Genomic DNA, 18,271 nt, shown 5'->3' with positions numbered 1-18,271 from the left:
AAGATGTCAGTGCTAAACTTTCATCTCCAAGACAGATGGTTGAGGTTTACTGTAAACCAACAGGTTGGTAAAAAATTACCTGGCTTAATGTTATAAATGGCTTCTTTCTGACTTAGTAAAACATTGTTTTAGCAGTTACTAAGATAAAATATTCTTATAGATTTATTTCCTAATGCATTCCAATAACACTGGCATGCTTACATCAATGACAGAACAACATTGGCTTGGATTACACATGTCTACCTTCACCATTAGACCATAAGTTCTTTTCCTATGTTTCTATAACCCCAGGAGTCAGCATAATGCAGAGAGGCAAAGAAAAAATGTTCATTAATGACTATGAACTCCACACCTGTTTCATGAGTGCAAAGACTTTGCTTATCAGTTCACTGTTGTACGTCCAATATGTAGCTCATGCCTAGCACGTAGGAAGACCTTAGATATGTATTTGTTGAATGAATGAGCAGGTTAATTAGAGATGCATACATTTATCCATTTTTACTCCTCTGAGCTCTTTGCCATTATTAAATTACTCATATAGAATTTTTTTATTTTTAAGGATGACTGTTAGATATTTTGTCCATATGTTGTCAAGTAACTACACATTAGATATATCTAGATATTTGATATAAGTCTCAATGACTAAATATTAGAATTTGCTAGATATTTTTATGTGGTCAGGTACAATCATTTTCTTTGTGAGTACTATTTATTAACTCTCTTTTACATAAAACTGAAAAATAGCATTTCTAATCTAGTTTCTTTCTAGATAAGAGTTATTCTGTGCTGGGTAAATTGGCATGCTGATGACACATAATTTCTCTGCTGTTCTTTCTGAGCTGAAATGTCACCTCACTCTGGAAAATGATCTGAAATTTCTACTCAGGATTTGCCTCTCAAAATTTGTGTCATGAAAGGGTGACTGTGCAGGATGGCTATAATAGACAAAGCAACAAACAACAAATGTTGGAGAGGGTGTGGGGAAAAGGGGACCTTAGTTCACTGTTGGTGGGATTGCAGACTGGTACAACCATTATGGAAAACAGTATGGAATTTTCTCAGAAAAATAAAAATGGACCTGCCTTTTGACCCAGCAATTCCACTGCTAGGATTATACCCCAAGAATCCTAAAACATCAATTTCAAAGAACCTATGCACCACAATGTTCATAGCAGCACAATTTACAATAGCCAAGAGTTGGAAGCAACCTAGGTGCCCATCAGTAAACGAATGGATCCAAAAATTGTGGTACATATACACAATGGAATTCTATGCAGCAGAGAGAAAGAAGGAGCTACTACCCTTTGCAACAACATGTATGGAACTGGAAAGCATTATGCTGAGTGAAATAGGCGAGGCATTGAAGGACAAATACCATATGATCTCACCTTTGACAGGAAGCTAAAGAATAAAACAAACAAGCAAACAGAATAAAAACAAAGACGCTGAAATAGAGAACAAGTGGGCAGCAACCAAAGGGGAGAGGGAAGGGAACTTAAGGGGAAAAAGGGGGAGGGATTTTGAGGAACAAGCATGAAAGACACAGAGATGAGGACTGGGGGGGGGTAATGGGAGGGAGGGGGGAGACCGGGCGGGGGAGTGGGGTGGGATGGGAGAAATAGATTAAAAAAAATTGTACTTGAAAAGTAACTAAATAAAATTTATATTAAAAAAAAAAAAAAAGAAAGGGTGACTGTGGCCTGGTTTCCTACCTTTAAAGTAATTTTCCTTTGGTCAGAAGTGTTCATACACTGCATTATACCACTACAAAAGTATTGTCCTCTCACCCTTCGAAAACAACAACAGTATTAAGTGGGGAATAAGTAGAGTCTTTAAAGCTATTTAAAACATGCTTTCTATATTCAACTATACTTTAAAAAAACTTGCTTATCAGGTATTTTAGCAAGTAAATTTTAACAACTGGCAGATTAATATAAACACAATAAAGTAATGATAAATATTCAAACTTTTAACATTGAGTGGACACATTTAGAAATTTCAAGTATCTTCAGAATCATAAAAAGTATGTTATTTTAAAATTGTTTAAATATTGAACATACAATGTTTTAACCAGTCTCAATTTATTAAATATTTAATGTGTAAACTTTTGTGTATGAGTGTATATTTGTGTACATATATAATAAAAAATATGAATTTTTAAAAATATCTATATAAACCATTTCATATTACAGGTGTTTCTGACATATTTGCTTCTATTTGAAGAGATTGGTACAAACTATCTTTTATTTTTAGAATCAAATGTTTGGTTGTTACTATGGCAAATGCAAATCCTATGGCCTAATCACAGAACTGGAAAAAGTAACTGAGATATAATATATATAGTTTATATTTAGATATAATATATATAGTTTATAAAGAATTATTATTATTAATGCCAGCTGAATTTTTTGCCTTATGCCAGAAACCTGTTTTTTGGCCTCCAGAATTTACTTTATTCTAATGAATAAAGTAAATAATGCTAGCATACAGGGGTGGGCAAAATTAAGTTTACAGTTGTCCATGTGACAAAAGACACGCAGGTTATGATTATTACAATAGCTTTACTACTTCAGCATTTCACATACTCACAACCTTAAACCTATTTTACCCAACATTATATACAGATAATCAAAATTATTTTCTGTGTAAAAATGCTAAGATGTTTTGGCTCTGGAAAAAAATCCCACATTTATCTTGCCAAGAAATTCTTTGCAAATAAGGATTATTTCATGAAAATCTAAAACTAAGATCTCTTTCTCTTTTATATTCAGTTACTGTGGTATTCTTCAACAAAAGCTGTTGTTGGCTTTTTTTTATTAGGAATATAATGAGGACAACTGTAAGTGATCATGTAATTTTTTTTAAAGCTGCTGATTCTCAGCTTGCTTTATGGAGCCTTTCCAAATTGTTTTCTTTGAAAGGAAAATTTTCTTTGCCAACATTAAACCAAATCTAGATTTTACTTTAGTTTCTATCTTACATATTTAAAAGAAGGATTTTAAATTGGGGCCCAAAGCTAAGGTATCTACAGACATTATTTCCAAATATACTGTTTCTAGCATCAGTACTGTGAGCTAAATTAAGCAAAAGCAGCAGTGGTTAAGAACACATAAATATAATACTGCTCTCTTACAGGACAAAGGAGCTGTAACAAGTCTTGTGAGTTTGTTATTGTTAATGTTGTTCTCCAAAAGATTCTTTTATGAGAATTAAACTAAAATCTCTTTTACCATTAGGGTTCATTGAATGTCAGTGAATAAATTTGTCATATTTCCACACTTAACTTCCAATTATTAAATATAAGTCATCAAAGAAAATCAACTGGGTATATAGATGTGATAGAGTACCATCCTATGTACTATACAACGCTGCTCAGATTCATAGGGAAATCTCTCTACTCTTTAACTGTCAGAGTTGAGATTCACAACATGCTAAAATATTGTTAAACTGCACTATGTTAGAGGATAATTTTTAAAAATATAAAATCATTACTCTCATGCAAATATAAAATGAATTTTTGTGAAAGATTTTTTAACTTAATCAATGAAGGAGTAAGTAAGATGTTAAGCCAAGTCTAAATACACTTAAAAATTCAGATATATATCGTTTTTTTGACAAAACAATGTTAGAATATAATTACTACATTAAATATAAAAGTGAGAATATTATGCTAAGTAAAATAAGCCAGGTGTTGAAAGACAAATATTATATAATCTCACCTTTAACAGGAATCTAATCGACAAAACAAACAAGCAAGCAAAATATAACCAAAGACACTGAAATTGAGAACAGGGTGACAGTGTCCAGAGAGGAGAGGGGAGAAGATTTCAGACAAAAAGGGGGATGGTTTACAAGAACAAGTATAAAAGACACATGGACAACTAGGGAGGGAGGAGTGGAAATGAGAGGGAGGGGGGAAGGCTGGGTGGGTGGGCTGGGATGAGAGTAAAACTCCCAAAGTACAGTTTTCTGTACTTTGTTTCTGAACCAAAAAAAAATTTAATTAAAGTAAATTTCTTTAACATTTAAGCAGGAAAAATACCATGGAAATAATACTATAAAAATAAATAAATAAATAAATAAATAAATAAATAAATAAATAAATAAATGATTTAAGAAAAATAGGGCCATAGACCAAAATCTCTAGGTTAACTGATAGACAGACAGAAGTTACTTGCATCTTTAACAGGCAAAAATCTGTAAGTTAACCTTTTCTTATACAAAGTTAATTTGTCCAGACAAAATCAAGTCCAGCACTATATTAAAAGAATGTTGGGTAATCTTTAGCCTATTTCCAAGTTTCAGATAGGTTTTCTGATAACTTCACAGAAATAGTGTCTCTGAGTTTTCTATATATTCAATAATCTTATTTTATCATGGTCTTAATTCTATACAACAAAGTAGGAGAAAATTCTACACCATAGTCATATCAATAATACAGAATATTATAGATAAAACTGATTTTGTACCATTTAAGATCCATTTATGTGACAAATATTTTAATAATAATAATAAACATTTATTGAGATCTTTCTATGTTACAGATATTGTGTTTTACATATTATTTAATATTCACCAAAACTCCATGGAATAGCTGCTGTGGTTATCTTGATTTATTATTATTAACTGCCAACTTATAGAGCTAAGAATCTTGACCAAAATTTTACCTGGTAGGTGGTGGAGCACAAATACAAGCCAGTGTCTGTGGGGTAAGAGAGTCCACATTTGTAGAAGTATTTCCTAATTACCAGCCACAATGGTATGATGCTGGGAATTCAATGGTTGATAAGATACAGCTTCTGCCTCAAGTGGCTCAGAGTCAAGTGTGGGAGGTGAATAACCAACTGTTCATTGCAAAATATGTTATGATGTGGGTACATATAAAGGGTACAAAAATATATGGGCAAGGTGCCAAACCCAATTTGGGGGGTTATGAGAGGTTTTTGAGAGGATGTCCTTATAAATGCAATATCATTTACTTTGTAATGTTATTTAATTTTATTATTATTTTTACATTCATTAAGTCACTATGACTAAATAAAAAATTGCAACCTAGACTTCCAGCCAAGATGGAGGTGTAGGTGGAAACACTGTGCCTCCTCCCACAACCAAGTTTGAAGACAACAAAGTTTTAGTAGCAAAAACATAACCAAAACACAGAAAATGGAACTGTATGGAAGTCCAACAACAACAAACCATTCAGCCAGACCAGCAAGAGGGGTAGAATCAGCTGCTGGCAGACCGGGGGCCTACAGGAAAAGGTGGCCTGCCAACCAAGGCACAAAGGTGGCAGTTGGCAGATCCCAGGTGTGGGGTGGCAATGGGCAGACCCAGTGAGGGCAAGGGGTGGCTGGCTGACCACAGTCACACATTTTCACACAGATAAACCCTGCAGAGGAGCGAGCAGTGAGACAGACAGCACAAATCAGAGTTCCAGTGCTGGAAAATAAAGCCTAAAAGCACCAATTGGAAAAACTTTCAGGGTCGAGGTGTCGGGAGAAACTCCCAGGCTCACAGAGAGCTTGTTGAAGAGACCCACAGGGTCCTGGAGAGTACACAAGCCCACACACCCAGGAACCAGCACCAGAAGGGCCCAATTTACTTGCAGGAAGCAGTAGAGGGGACTGAAATTCAAGAGAGAGCAGAACAAACACCATTGCCCCTCTCTGACCCCACCCCCACATACAGTGTCGCAAACCAGCAACTGGGTCACCCCGCCCTAGTGAACATCTAAGGCTCCACCTTCACATGTAACAGGGATGAACAGACTAAAGTATTATGGCTCAAGAAGAACAGCTCAAAACACTAGAGCCAATATTTCTAAGTGACCAAGGGATAGCCAACCTATCAGATGCACAGTTCAAAACACTGGTGATCAGGATGCTCACAGAACTGGTTGATTTTAGTCACAAATTAGAGGAACAAATGAAGGCTAAACTAAGTGAAATGAAGGGAAATGCACAGGAAACCAATAGTGATGGAAAAGAAACTGGGACTCAAATCAAGGGAGTAAACCAGAAGGAAGAAAGAAATGACCAAACCGAAAAGAATAAAGAAACAAGAATTCAAAAAAAATGACAAGAGGCTTAGGAACCTCCAGGATATCTTTAAACCTCCCAAGATCCGAATTATAGGGGTACCAGAAGGGGAAGAGGAACAGCCACAAGTGGAAAACTTATTTGAACAAATAATAAAGGAGAACTTCCCCAATCTGGCAAAGGAAATAGACTTCCAGGAAGACTAGGAAGCTCAGAGAGTCCCAAAGAAGTTGGACCCAAGGAGGAACACACCAAGGCACATCATCATTACATTAGCCAAGATTAAAATGAAGAAGAGAATCCTAGAAGCAGCAAGAGATAAGGGCACAGTCACCTACAAAGGAGTGCCCATCAGACTGTCAGCAGATTTCTCATAAGAGACCTTACAGGTAAGAAGGGGCTGGAAAGAAGTATTCCAAGTCATGAAATCCGAACACCTACATCCAAGATTGATCTTGGATCAAAGCTCTCATTTAGAATGGAAGGACAGATAAAGTGCTTCTCAGATAAGATCAAATTCAAGGAGTTCATCATCACCGAGCCCTTATTATATGGGACTTATGGGAAATGTTAAAGGGACTTATCTAAGAAAAAGAAGAAAAAAATATGAACAGTGAAAGGACAGCAAACTCACAGTTATTAAGAACCATACCTAAAACAAAAGCAAACTAAGAGGACAGCTAGATCCGGAGCAGAACCATAGAAATGAAGATCACGTGGAGGGTTAGTAACAGGGAAGTGGGAGGAGAAGGGGGGGAGAAGGTACAGAGGATAAGTAGCATAGATGGTAGGTAGAAAATAGATAGGGGGAGGGCAAGAATAGTAGGGGAAATATAGAAGCTAAAGAACTTGTGACACATGGACATAAACTAAAGGGGGAAATGATGGGGGAGGGGGTGTGTAGGGGGGAGGGGGTGTGCAGGGTGGAGGGGAATGAAGGGGAGAAATGGGACAACTGTAATGGCATAACCAATAAAAATATTGTTTAAAAAGTTGCAACCTAGTACTAGCCTATCTTCTTATTTACTCCTTAGCAATAAAAAGAGGTAGGGAATGCCAACAAAAAGTGTGAATAAATACCCTGGTCTTGTAAAGTACCATTATTTTCAAGATATAATATAAAATCATTAAGACCAACCTCCAGCCAATGTGGAGGTATACATAGATGCACAGTTCCTCCTCACATAACCAAAAGAAGAACAACAAATTTAAAAACAAACAACAACCAGAACTGCCAGAAAATCAAACTGTATGAAAGTCCAACAACCAAGGAGTTAAAGAAGCAACATTCATCCAGACTGGTAGGAGGGACAGAGAGGACTTATGGCAAGGCAGCAGCTGGAGGACAAGGGCAGGAAAGGTGCAGCTGTTGAATGTGATGAGGTGTTCCCTTGCAGACTGGATGATCTCACATTAACATGCAGATAAATGGGGAGGAACAACTGGGGAGTAAAATAGACTAAGCAACCCAGGCTTCCAGTACTGGGAAATAAAGTCTCAAATCCTCTGACTGAAAACACCTGTGAGTGTTGAGTCAGCAGCGGGAGAAACTCCCAGCCTCACAGGAGAGTTTGTTGGAGAGACCCACAGGCTCCTAGAATGTACACAAATCCATCACCTGGGAATCAGCACCAGAAGGGCCCAATTTGATTGTGGGTAGCAGGGGAAGTGACAGAAAACTGGCAGAGAGTGGAGCAAGGGGCACTGTTCCCTCTTGGACCCCTCCCCCACATACAGCATCACAATGCAGCCATGTGAATTAACCTGCCCTGGTGAACACCTAAGGCTCTGCCCCTCACTATGTAACAGGTGTGCTGAGAAAAAGAAATGGCCCAAATGAAAGAAAAGATCAAAGATCCAGAAAAAATACAACTAAGCATCAAAGAGATAGCCAACCTATCACATGCATAGTTCAAAACACTGGTAATCACGATGCTCACAAAACTGATTGAGCTGCATTGCAAAATGAAGGAACAAATGAAGGCTACCCAAAGTGAAATAAGGCAAAATATACAGGGAACCAACAGTGATGGGAAGGAAACCAGGACTCAAATCAAGTTTGGAGCAGAAGGAAGAAAGAAACATTCAAGCAGAACAAAATAAAGAAACAAGAATTAAAAAAAAAATGAGGAGAGGCTTAGGAACCCCCCCAGGACATCTTTAAACATTCCAGCATCTGAATCATAGGGGAGCCAGAAGGAGGAACAGCAAGAAACTAAAAACTTATTTGAAAAAATAATGAAGGAGTACTTCCCCAATCTGGCAAAGAAAATAGACTTTCAGGAAGTCCAGGAAGCAGAGAGTCCCAAAGAAATTGGATCCAAGGAGGAACACACCAAATTACATCACAATTAAATTACACAAGATTAAAAATAAGGAGTGAATCTTAAAAGCAGCAAGAGAAAAGGAGACAGTTACCTACAAAGGAGTTTCCATAATCAGCTGTCAGCTGATTTCTCAAAAGAAATCTTGCAGGCAAGAAGGGGCTAGAAGGAAGTATTCAAAGTCATGAAAGGCAAGGACTTACATCCAAGATTATTCTATCCAGCAAAGCTATTATTTAGAATGTAAGGGCAGATAAAGTGCTTCCGAGATAAGGTCAAGTTAAAGGAGTTCATCATCACCAAGCCTTTATTATATGAATTGTTAAAGGGACTTATCTAAGAAAAAGAAGATAAAAAATATGAACAGTAAAATGACAACAAACTCACAGTTATTAACAACAAAACCTAAGAAAAAAAGCAAACCAAAAACAAACTAAGCAAACAATTAGAACAGGAACAGAATCACAGAAATGGATATCACATGGAGGGATATCTGCAGGGGAGGGGAAGGGGGGAGGTACAGAGAATAAGTAGCATAAATGGTAGGTAGAAAATAGGGGTAGATTAAGCATAGTATAGGAAATTTAGAAGCTAAAGAATTCATTTGTATGACCCATGGACATGAACCGAAAGGGGGAATGAATGTGGAAGGGGATGTGGAGGGCAGAGGGGAATAAAGGGGAAAAAATGGGACAACTATAATAGCATAATCAATAAAATATATTTTTAAAATTATTTTTGAAATAAAAGTTAATCATTGTGATACTTTGATTTTTAACCTTTAACAATATTTTATAAATTATTAGATATTACATTTATATATTAATAGCATCTTAAATTTTATAACATGGATCAATATATATTAGACATTAAAAAGGAGAAAGATGTCAATGAGAAATGACATTCAGCCCAATTGTTCATTTAAGGTAACACCCAGTGGTACGTTCTAGTCTTTGTAGACTTCAGTACTTTTAATTAATTCTAGAGGAACATTTATGATAGCACTTAAGCCTTCCCAGAACCTGTTAAAGTACATGATTTCCACTGTTCTCTCTGATTCACTGGCCTCTTTGTGCCACCTAGTGAACATCTGAAAACTATTAATTGAAAATGAAATCCAGGAAGCTTTTACTGGAGATGTGTAATTTAATGATATTTAAGTCATATAATTTGTTTAAATCTTATGTGTTTGCTATTACTGAATAAATATAAATCCTCTTTCCGTAAAATTCATAGTTTCAAAGTAAAGATTCTATGAGCACTATATAAAAAGTAACTTTAAAGTATTAAAAAGTGATTTTACTTTTACAAAAAAGCATTTCTATTGCATTTTACTTTTTTCTTAGTTTTTTTAGAATTTTCCTACATTTATGTCTGTCATGCCCTTTACATGAATGCATAGCAGTTTCAGATAAATTATACTTTAGTTCTTTGCTTAGCTGGAAAAGAATTATTCATTTTTATTTCCTCAGTTGATTCATTTGAATTTAATGATTCTGTTAATGACATACAAAAAAGATAGTTGAGTTTCTATTATGTTTTGGGTGCAGGTTGGTGGTATGAGCTTCAGAAGGCAAATACTTTTCTTATGTGTCTCTTTCCCTTACTACTACCCCTGCTCCTGACACCCCAGGCTTTAAAAAGCTACTCTTTTTTATTACTTTTAATATTTATTGTCTTTTTTTACAATACCTTTTAATTCCATTATACCTCCTACCCCCATCAATCATCTCACTGTTTTCCATGTCCATGAGCCATGTTTCTTTTTTGCTCCATCCCTCCACCACCCAACCTCCCAGACCCCAACCACTAGTTGTCATCCTGCTGTCCATCTATTCATTAGATTCCACACATGAGTGAAATAATATGGTATTTGTCTTTCTCTGACTGGCTTATTTCTCTTACCATGATGTTCTCCAGGTCCATCCATACTATAGAAAAGGGTAAAATTTTCTTCTAAAAAAGCAACTCTTGACCATAATTTGATTTCATGTTATTAAAGAAAATGTCTTCTGAAATCTAGGGAGGTGGGGAGTAAGGGGCAGGGGAGGCTGGGATGGGAAAAATAGACAAAAAACTGTACTTGAAAAAATAACTAAATAAAATAAAAAAAAAAAAAGAAAATGTCTTCTGAAAGATCTAACATAACATAGTCAATACAGTAGGCAGTGAGTTATTAATGAAAAGGAAGGAAGGAAGCATTTGATTAAGTGAGATTAACTGGGAAGGGTCAGTTTCCCAACCACTCCAGGGAAGAGCCAGAATCACTCCACCAAACAAGATAACATTGGAGTGGGCAGGAAATACCCGTTTTCCAATCACCCCAGGGAACAACCCACGGTGCCCTTGTTTAATGAAAGAGGAAGAAATGGTGAGGTGAAATTTTTACCAAGCACATGTGCAGCAGAAGCCAAAATGGCAACCATAAAGACCAGGCTAGTCTAAAAAAATCTGGGAAAAAGACTGGATAGGATAAGAGCACAATCCCAGAAGATCCAGGAAAGGAATTGGATAGGGGGACAGCACAAACACAGGCCTGGAAAAAGCCAGAAAAGAGATTGAGTAGTTTGAAACAAAACCTACTCTTTTTTCCAAGTCCAAGGAAACATAGTGAGACACAAAGGTCCATATCTGGGGGCAGCAAGGTGGGCTCAGGACAGAATGCAGGTGAGGAAATGAGGCACAGGAAAGTTATGTAAGTGGCTCAATCTCACACAGCTAAGAACTTTAATGCCTGCTGGGAGCAGAGACTGATGTGGACTTCTGGAGCCTCAGGTATCAGGATGATGGTGCTGTATTTCTGGGCCCTGACCTTCCCTGGTCTGGTGATCACAAGTGCAAACCTGCAGCTGGAGGCTAGACTTCTGCAACAAGACAGAGCTGTACCACCTGGTCCTGGATGAGACATCGGGAGTTGGGGCAGACCTGCAACTTCAACAAGCTTCTGGTTGAACCAAAGGCCGCTTGAGTGTGGCGGCCTTTTCAAGGGCATCTGTTGCCCTGCACACACTTTCTGTGCTCAAATAAATTTGTCACTAGCACTCAAACTTCCAATACAACCTTTGTGGGTTTTTTTACACCTACCTAAATTATCACTTTGCTGACACCAGGGTAGAAATGCCTATTCATCTCTGCAAAAAAGGAATAAAGGGAAACTTCCTAAACTTGATAAAGAACATCTACAGAAAATCTATACTAAAATACTTAATAGCAAGAATCTAGAAATTTTCTTTCTAAGACCATGAAAAAGGCATGAATGTCCCTTCTCACCACTCCTTTTTGATATATTAATGCAAGTCCTAGTTAATACAATAAGACAAAAAAAAAACCTAATTGATATACAGCTTGAAAAAGAAGAAATAAAATAGTATTTTTTTTGCATTTGACATGATTATCTATGTAGAAATAGAAAGTAGAATTGTGGTTACCAGGATCTGAGGAGGGGACATTGGAGAGATGTTGATTAAAGGCACAAACTTGCAACCACTAGGTAAGAAATTCTGGAGATCTAGTGCACAGCATAGTGATTATAGACAATACAGTATCATAAACTTCAAGGTTGTTGAGATACCAGATCTTAATTGTTCCAATCACAAGAAAGAAATGATAATTATATGAAACGATGAAAGTGTTAACTAATTGTGACAGCCAATGTGACATGATACAGGTATTAGCTACAGTGGTAATCATATAGCAACATATAAATGTATCATATCAACATACTATGTAAACTTATACAAATGTTATGTCAGTTATAGCTCAATAGAAAATTAACTCAAAATGGATCAAAGGCCTAAATGTAAAATGCAAAACTATAGAACTCCTAGAATACTACATAAGAGAAATCTAACATTTGTCCTGGTGATAACTTTTAATATAATACCTAAGGTATGATAAGTTGAAGAAATAGTTGATAAGTTAGATTGTATTAAAATAAAAAACCACTATGTGAAACACAATGTCAAGAGAGAGTCAATTCACAGGCTGGGAGGAAATATTTGCACAAAATAAAGGGTTGTTATCTAAGCTATACAAATAATTCTTAAAGCTCAACAATGGAAAAAGGACCAACCCAATTTTAAAAATGGGCAAAAAATACATTACTAAAAATATATATACAATGTCAAGTATATAAACAATTGCAAGTTAAAACAATGATACAACAGTATACTTATTAGAATGGCTAAAATCTAAGACATTGACAACACGAAATTCTATAGAGGATGTGGAGCAATAGGAACTTCATTTATTGCTGGAGGGAATAAAAATGGTATAATTACTTTAGCAGATAGTGTGGCAGTTTCTGACAAAATTAAACTTACACTTACCATATGATCTAGAAAACATGCTGCTTAGTATTTACCAAAAAAATTGAAAACTTATGTTCACACAAAAACCTGCACATAGATATTTATAGCAACTTTATTTATAATCGTCAAAACCTAGAAGCAACTAAGATGTCCTTCAATAGTTGAATGGGGAAACAAACTGTTGTGCAACCATATAGTAAAACATTATTCAGCACTAAAAAAAAAAAAAAAAAAAAAAAGAGCCATGAAAAGACCTGGGGGAAACTAGTATAAAAAGGCTAGATACTGCATGATTTCAAATACAAGACATTTTTAAAAGGCAAAGCCATGAAAACAGTAGAAAGATTAATGGTTACTGGGAGTTTGGAAGATGAGAGAAATGAATAGATGAAACCAGGAATTTGGGGAGCAGCGATACACTCTGTATGATTCTATAACAGAGGATGCATGTCCAGACCCATAAAATGTGTAACACAGAGAGTGAACCCTAAAATAAGCCATTGGCTTTGGGTGATAATGATGTGTCAATGTAGTTCACCTCTTTGTAACAAATGTATTGTTTTGGCATGAGATATTGATTTTCGGTGAAACTGTGCATGTGCAAGGGCAGGGAGAAAAATGGGAACTCTGTACTTTCCATTCAGTTTTGGTGTGTGTTGGAGCCCAGGAGGCCTGCGAGGGGTTGAGGATAGGGTCCTGCACTGCAGGCCTGGTGTCTGGGCCTGGTTTCCGGCCTCAGGGCTGTCCTGGGTTGTGACTGCTTTCTGACCCCTTGAGAAACTAGCCACCTCTCCTTACCCATCAACTCATATCTTTGGCCTGTGCATCATGTACCCAGAAGGTATGTTAGCCTGAGAACATCCTGTCTCTAAGGGAAGAAATAAACTTTGTAGGTCAAGGAAGTGAGCTACATGCCAGAAGTCTTCTCCTTTGTCCTCTGTGTACTCAAGATTGTATTTAAGCCTGAAGACTGCACAATAAACTTGCCTTATGCCAGCAGAGCATTTGGTCCTCTCCTTTATTCAGTCCCTCGCTCAGCCTCACGACCACCCTTGCTGCAGCAGGCTGCGGCAGGTGTGAATAGAAACTGCTCTAAAATAAATATATAGGCATACCTTCACAAGTTGGGTTGAGTTTCACAGTGCTATAATAAATTTAATTTTGTAATAATGTGAATTGCACAATATTTTTGGTTTCCTAATGCATATAAAAGTTATGTTTACATATGGTTGTGTGCAATAGCATTGTGTCTGAAAAAACAATGTGTGTACTTTCATTTAAAAAATACTGCATGCCCTAACCAGATGGCTCGATTGGTTGGAGCACTGTCCCATACACACCCACATTAAAAAAAGATTGTGGGTTTGATTCTCAGTCAGGCCTCACACCTACTTTGGGAGTCTGATCACCAGTCAGAATGTGTACAGAAGGCAACTGATCAATGTTTCTTACATCAATGTTTCTCTCCTTTTCTCACTCTCTCTCTCCTCCTTTTCTACAATCAATAAACATATCCTCAGGTGAGGATAAGTAAAATTAAAACAATATAAAATAATCTAAAGTAAAAGATAAAATAAAATAAATTGTTAAAATTATTAACCATCATATGAGCCTTTAGCAAGTCATAACCTTTTTGCTGGTACAGGGTCTTGCCTCAATATTGATGGCTACTTATATATTGGGATTGTGGTTGCTGAGGATCAGGGTGGTTATAGCAATTTCCTAAATAAAAGAAGACAGCAATGAAATTTGCCACAGCCATTGACTCTTTCTTTTATGAATGATTTCTCTATAGCAATAAGATGATGTTTGATAGCATCTTACCTACAGTAGAACTTCTTTCAAAATTGGAATTAATCTTCTTAAAAGTCTGCTGCTAATTTGTCAACTGAATTTATGTAATATTCTAAATTCTTTGCAGTTATTTTAATAATCTTCACAGCATCTTCACCAGGAGTAAATTCCATGTCAAGAAACCACTTTCTTTGCTCTCCATAAGAAGTAACACCTCATCCATTACAGTTTATCACAAATTGCAGCAATTCAGTTACATCTTCAGACTCTATATTTAATTGTAGTTCTCATGCTACTTTTTCCACATCTGAAGATACTTTCTCCACTGAAGTCTTGAACCCTTCAAAGTTATTCATGAGAGTGGGAACCAACTTATTCCAAAGTCCTGTTATTGTTGATATTTTGAACTCTTCTCATGTAACACAGTCTTAATGTTATGTAGAAGGTTGAATCCTCTCCATAAATTTTTCAATTTACTTTGCCCAAAACCATCAAAGTAATCCCTATCTATGAAAACTATAGCCTTTTCAGAAGTATTTTTTTCTCAGTATTTATGGATTTAGTTTTTAAAAAATTTTTTAGAAGTATTTCTTAATGATAAGGCAGAGAAGTCAAATTACTCCTTGATACATGCGCTGCAGAATAGGTGTTGTATTAACAAGCATGAAAACAACACTAATCTCCATGTACATCTCCAATAGAACTCCTGGTTAACAAGGTGCTTTGTTAATGAGAAGTAATCTTTTGAAAGATATTATTTTTCTGAACAGTAGTTCTCAAGAGTGGGCTTAAAATAATCAGTAAATCTAGGAGGAGGAGGAAAGGAGGGAGGGATGGAGGGAGAGAGAGAGAATGAAGAGAGTGAAGTAAAAACCCTGAAGGATGGTTCTCAAAAGTTCTAAAGGAACCACAGGGAATTCCTTTTAAGAGCAACAGAAAGCAAGCTAGCTGAGTTCTGGAGGCCAGAAGTCTGCACTCAAAATGTTGACAGGGCGACCTTCCCTCTGAAGTCATTAAAGGAGAATAGAAATTACAGGATTTTAGAGTTAGGAAGGACCACTAAAAATTTTCTAGGTTAATAAGCAAATAATTGAAGACTTTGTTACATATCTAGTTATTAAATCAAATAATCTTTTTAAATGAGTGTTTGTAAATGGAATTATGATGCCATTAGAAAGTTTTAAGAGAGCTGAGAGAGTAGCCACAGGAATCCCAGTGCTGAGTCATCCCCAAAACAGCAGCAGCCATCCTGCTGAGGCAGATCACTCCCCTCCAAGCATCAGCAGCCTGAGAGGAAACAATAACCCCAACCCAAAAAATAATTCTGCCCTGCTTTATGGGGCTTAAGCCTGACTGCTGAGTGCAAAGTAACCATTTAACAACTGAAGGAGACGACTACAGACAGCAGATCTCTGGCAGTCTCAGAGCAGGCTGTCTAAGGTCAGATGGGGTAAACATCTGACATCATCAGAGGTGGATCCCAGAAAGAAAAAAAAATGGTAAATACTAGAGGCTACAAAGATGAAATCCACTGTGGTTTTCTCCATGATTAACAATATTTTCTTTCCTGTATAACTTTTTAACATTCATTTCTTGTCCAGCAAGTTTAAGCATATTAAGTCAAAAGAATTTATACTATAGTTTATTTCTCTCCTTCATTAAAATACTCTTAATATCTTTACACCCTTATTAATACTGGTTCATTTGTTGTTGATATCGAGATTCCTGGGGAGAGATACATTGTAGATGTGGGTTTATTCCCTGGAGTTTGTGGTTTTCTTCTGGCAGCATCTGCACAACAGCATACAAGACATGGTGGGTGGAGTGACCCTCAGTCAACCATTTGAAGGAAAGAACCCATCAAAGAACAACCCAAAACAATAAAAATCTAAATACATCCAGAGAGCCAACATAAATGACATCCCAAAACGAACAAGTTCAGGAGATCAAGGAGATCGAACCACAGAATCTCTAGGTTTACTACCATAACAATTCACACCAAAAGTTCAGGAAGTCAAAATAGTTCAATTTAAAGAGCAGAGGCTAACAAGAAGAGTCTCGCAAACAATGGGAAGACAAAGAAACAAACCCCAAATGAAAGGGAAGGAGGAAGGCTCAGAAAAAATGCTAAATGAAACAGAGGCAAGTCAACTTCCAGATATTGAATTCAAAGCACTGGTTATGAGAAAGCTCAAAGCTCACTGGGAATTACTAAACGCTAGAGGGAAACTACAATGAGTTCACCACAAACTACATCAAAATGAAAAAGGACATAGAAACTATCAGCATAGAAATTGTATGCTGAATTTCTGAATTAAAGAATAAAGTAGAAGGAATCAAAAGTAGGTTAGATGAAGCAGAGGAATCAAATCATAGAGCTGGAGGAAGAGGTATAAAAATCTCTCAGAAAGAACAAGAAAAGGAAAAAAGACTCAGAAAGAACACAGAGGTGGTAAGGGAACTGCAGGACAATATGAAACATAATAATATGTATACAATAGGGATATCAGAAGGAGGAGAGGAAAAGCAAGGGATAGAAAACCTGTTTGAAAAAGTAATGATGGAAAACTTCCCTAATTTGAGGAGAGAAAGAGTCACACAAACACAGAAAGCACAGAGAGTTCCAACCAAGAGGAACCCAAAGAGGTCCACTTCAAGACACATCATAAATAGGCAAAACTCCAAGACAAAGAGAGAATCTTAAATGCAGCAAATGAGAAATAGGAAGTAACATACAAGGGAGCACTAATAAGTTGCTCAATAGCAGCTGACTTCTCAATAGAAACACTCCAGGACAGAAGGTAATGGCAAGTAATATCCTGAGTAATGAAAAACAAAGATCTGCAACCAAGACTACTTTATCCATCAAGGCTATCAATTAAAATGGAAGGCTGAATAAGGAGCTTCCTGGACAAAAGAAGGCTAAAAGAATACCCCTCCACCAGTTCTGCAAGATATGCTAAAGGCACTGCTTTAAGAAGAAAAAAATAGTGAGAAAGAGAGGAACACAGGTACAAAGAGGGGAAAATGAATAAGTAACTAACGATAATAACCTTAAATGTAAATGAATTAAATGCTTCAATCAAAAGACATAAGGTAGATGTATGCATAAGAGATCATGAACCACACATATGCTGTCTACAAGAGACCCACCTCAGAACAAAAGACCTACACAGACTGAAAGTGAGGGGTTGGAAAAAGTATTCAAAGAAAATGAAAAAAGAAAAAAAGCTGAAGTAGCAATACTCATTTCAGACAAAATAGACTTCAAAACAAGGGCCATGAAAAGAGACCCAGAAGGGCACTTCACAACACACAAGGGAAGAATCCATCAAGAAGACATAAACATTATAAACATATATGCACTGAACATAGGAACACCCTTAAGCACAAAGAAAAACAACTCCTAGCACACAAAAGCCCTGTACTGAAGAGTTTCACAGAAGAATTTAAAAAGGCATTTAAGGAAGAGCTAACCTCTATCCTTCACAGACTATTCCAATAAATCCAAAAAGACAGAAGACTCCTAAAGTCCTTTTATGAAGCCAGCATCATCCTAATTCCAAAACCAGATGAAGACACAACAAAGAAAGAAAACTACAGGCCAATATTGCTGATGAACATAGATGCTAAAATCTTCAACAAAATATTGGCAAACCACATTCAGCAATGCATTAAAAAGACCATACACCATGATCAAGTGAGATTCATCCCAGGGATGCAAAGATGGTACAGTATTCGCAAATCAATAAACATAATACATCACATAAACAAAAACCAACACAAAAGTTCCATGATCATATCA

This window comes from Artibeus jamaicensis, unplaced genomic scaffold (genome assembly GCF_021234435.1).
Source record: "Artibeus jamaicensis isolate MK-2021 breed Jamaican fruit bat unplaced genomic scaffold, CSHL_Jam_final scaffold_916, whole genome shotgun sequence".
Lineage (NCBI taxonomy): Eukaryota > Metazoa > Chordata > Mammalia > Chiroptera > Phyllostomidae > Artibeus > Artibeus jamaicensis.
The sequence above is the reverse complement of the archived record's forward strand: the minus strand, read 5'-3'. Positions refer to the sequence as shown.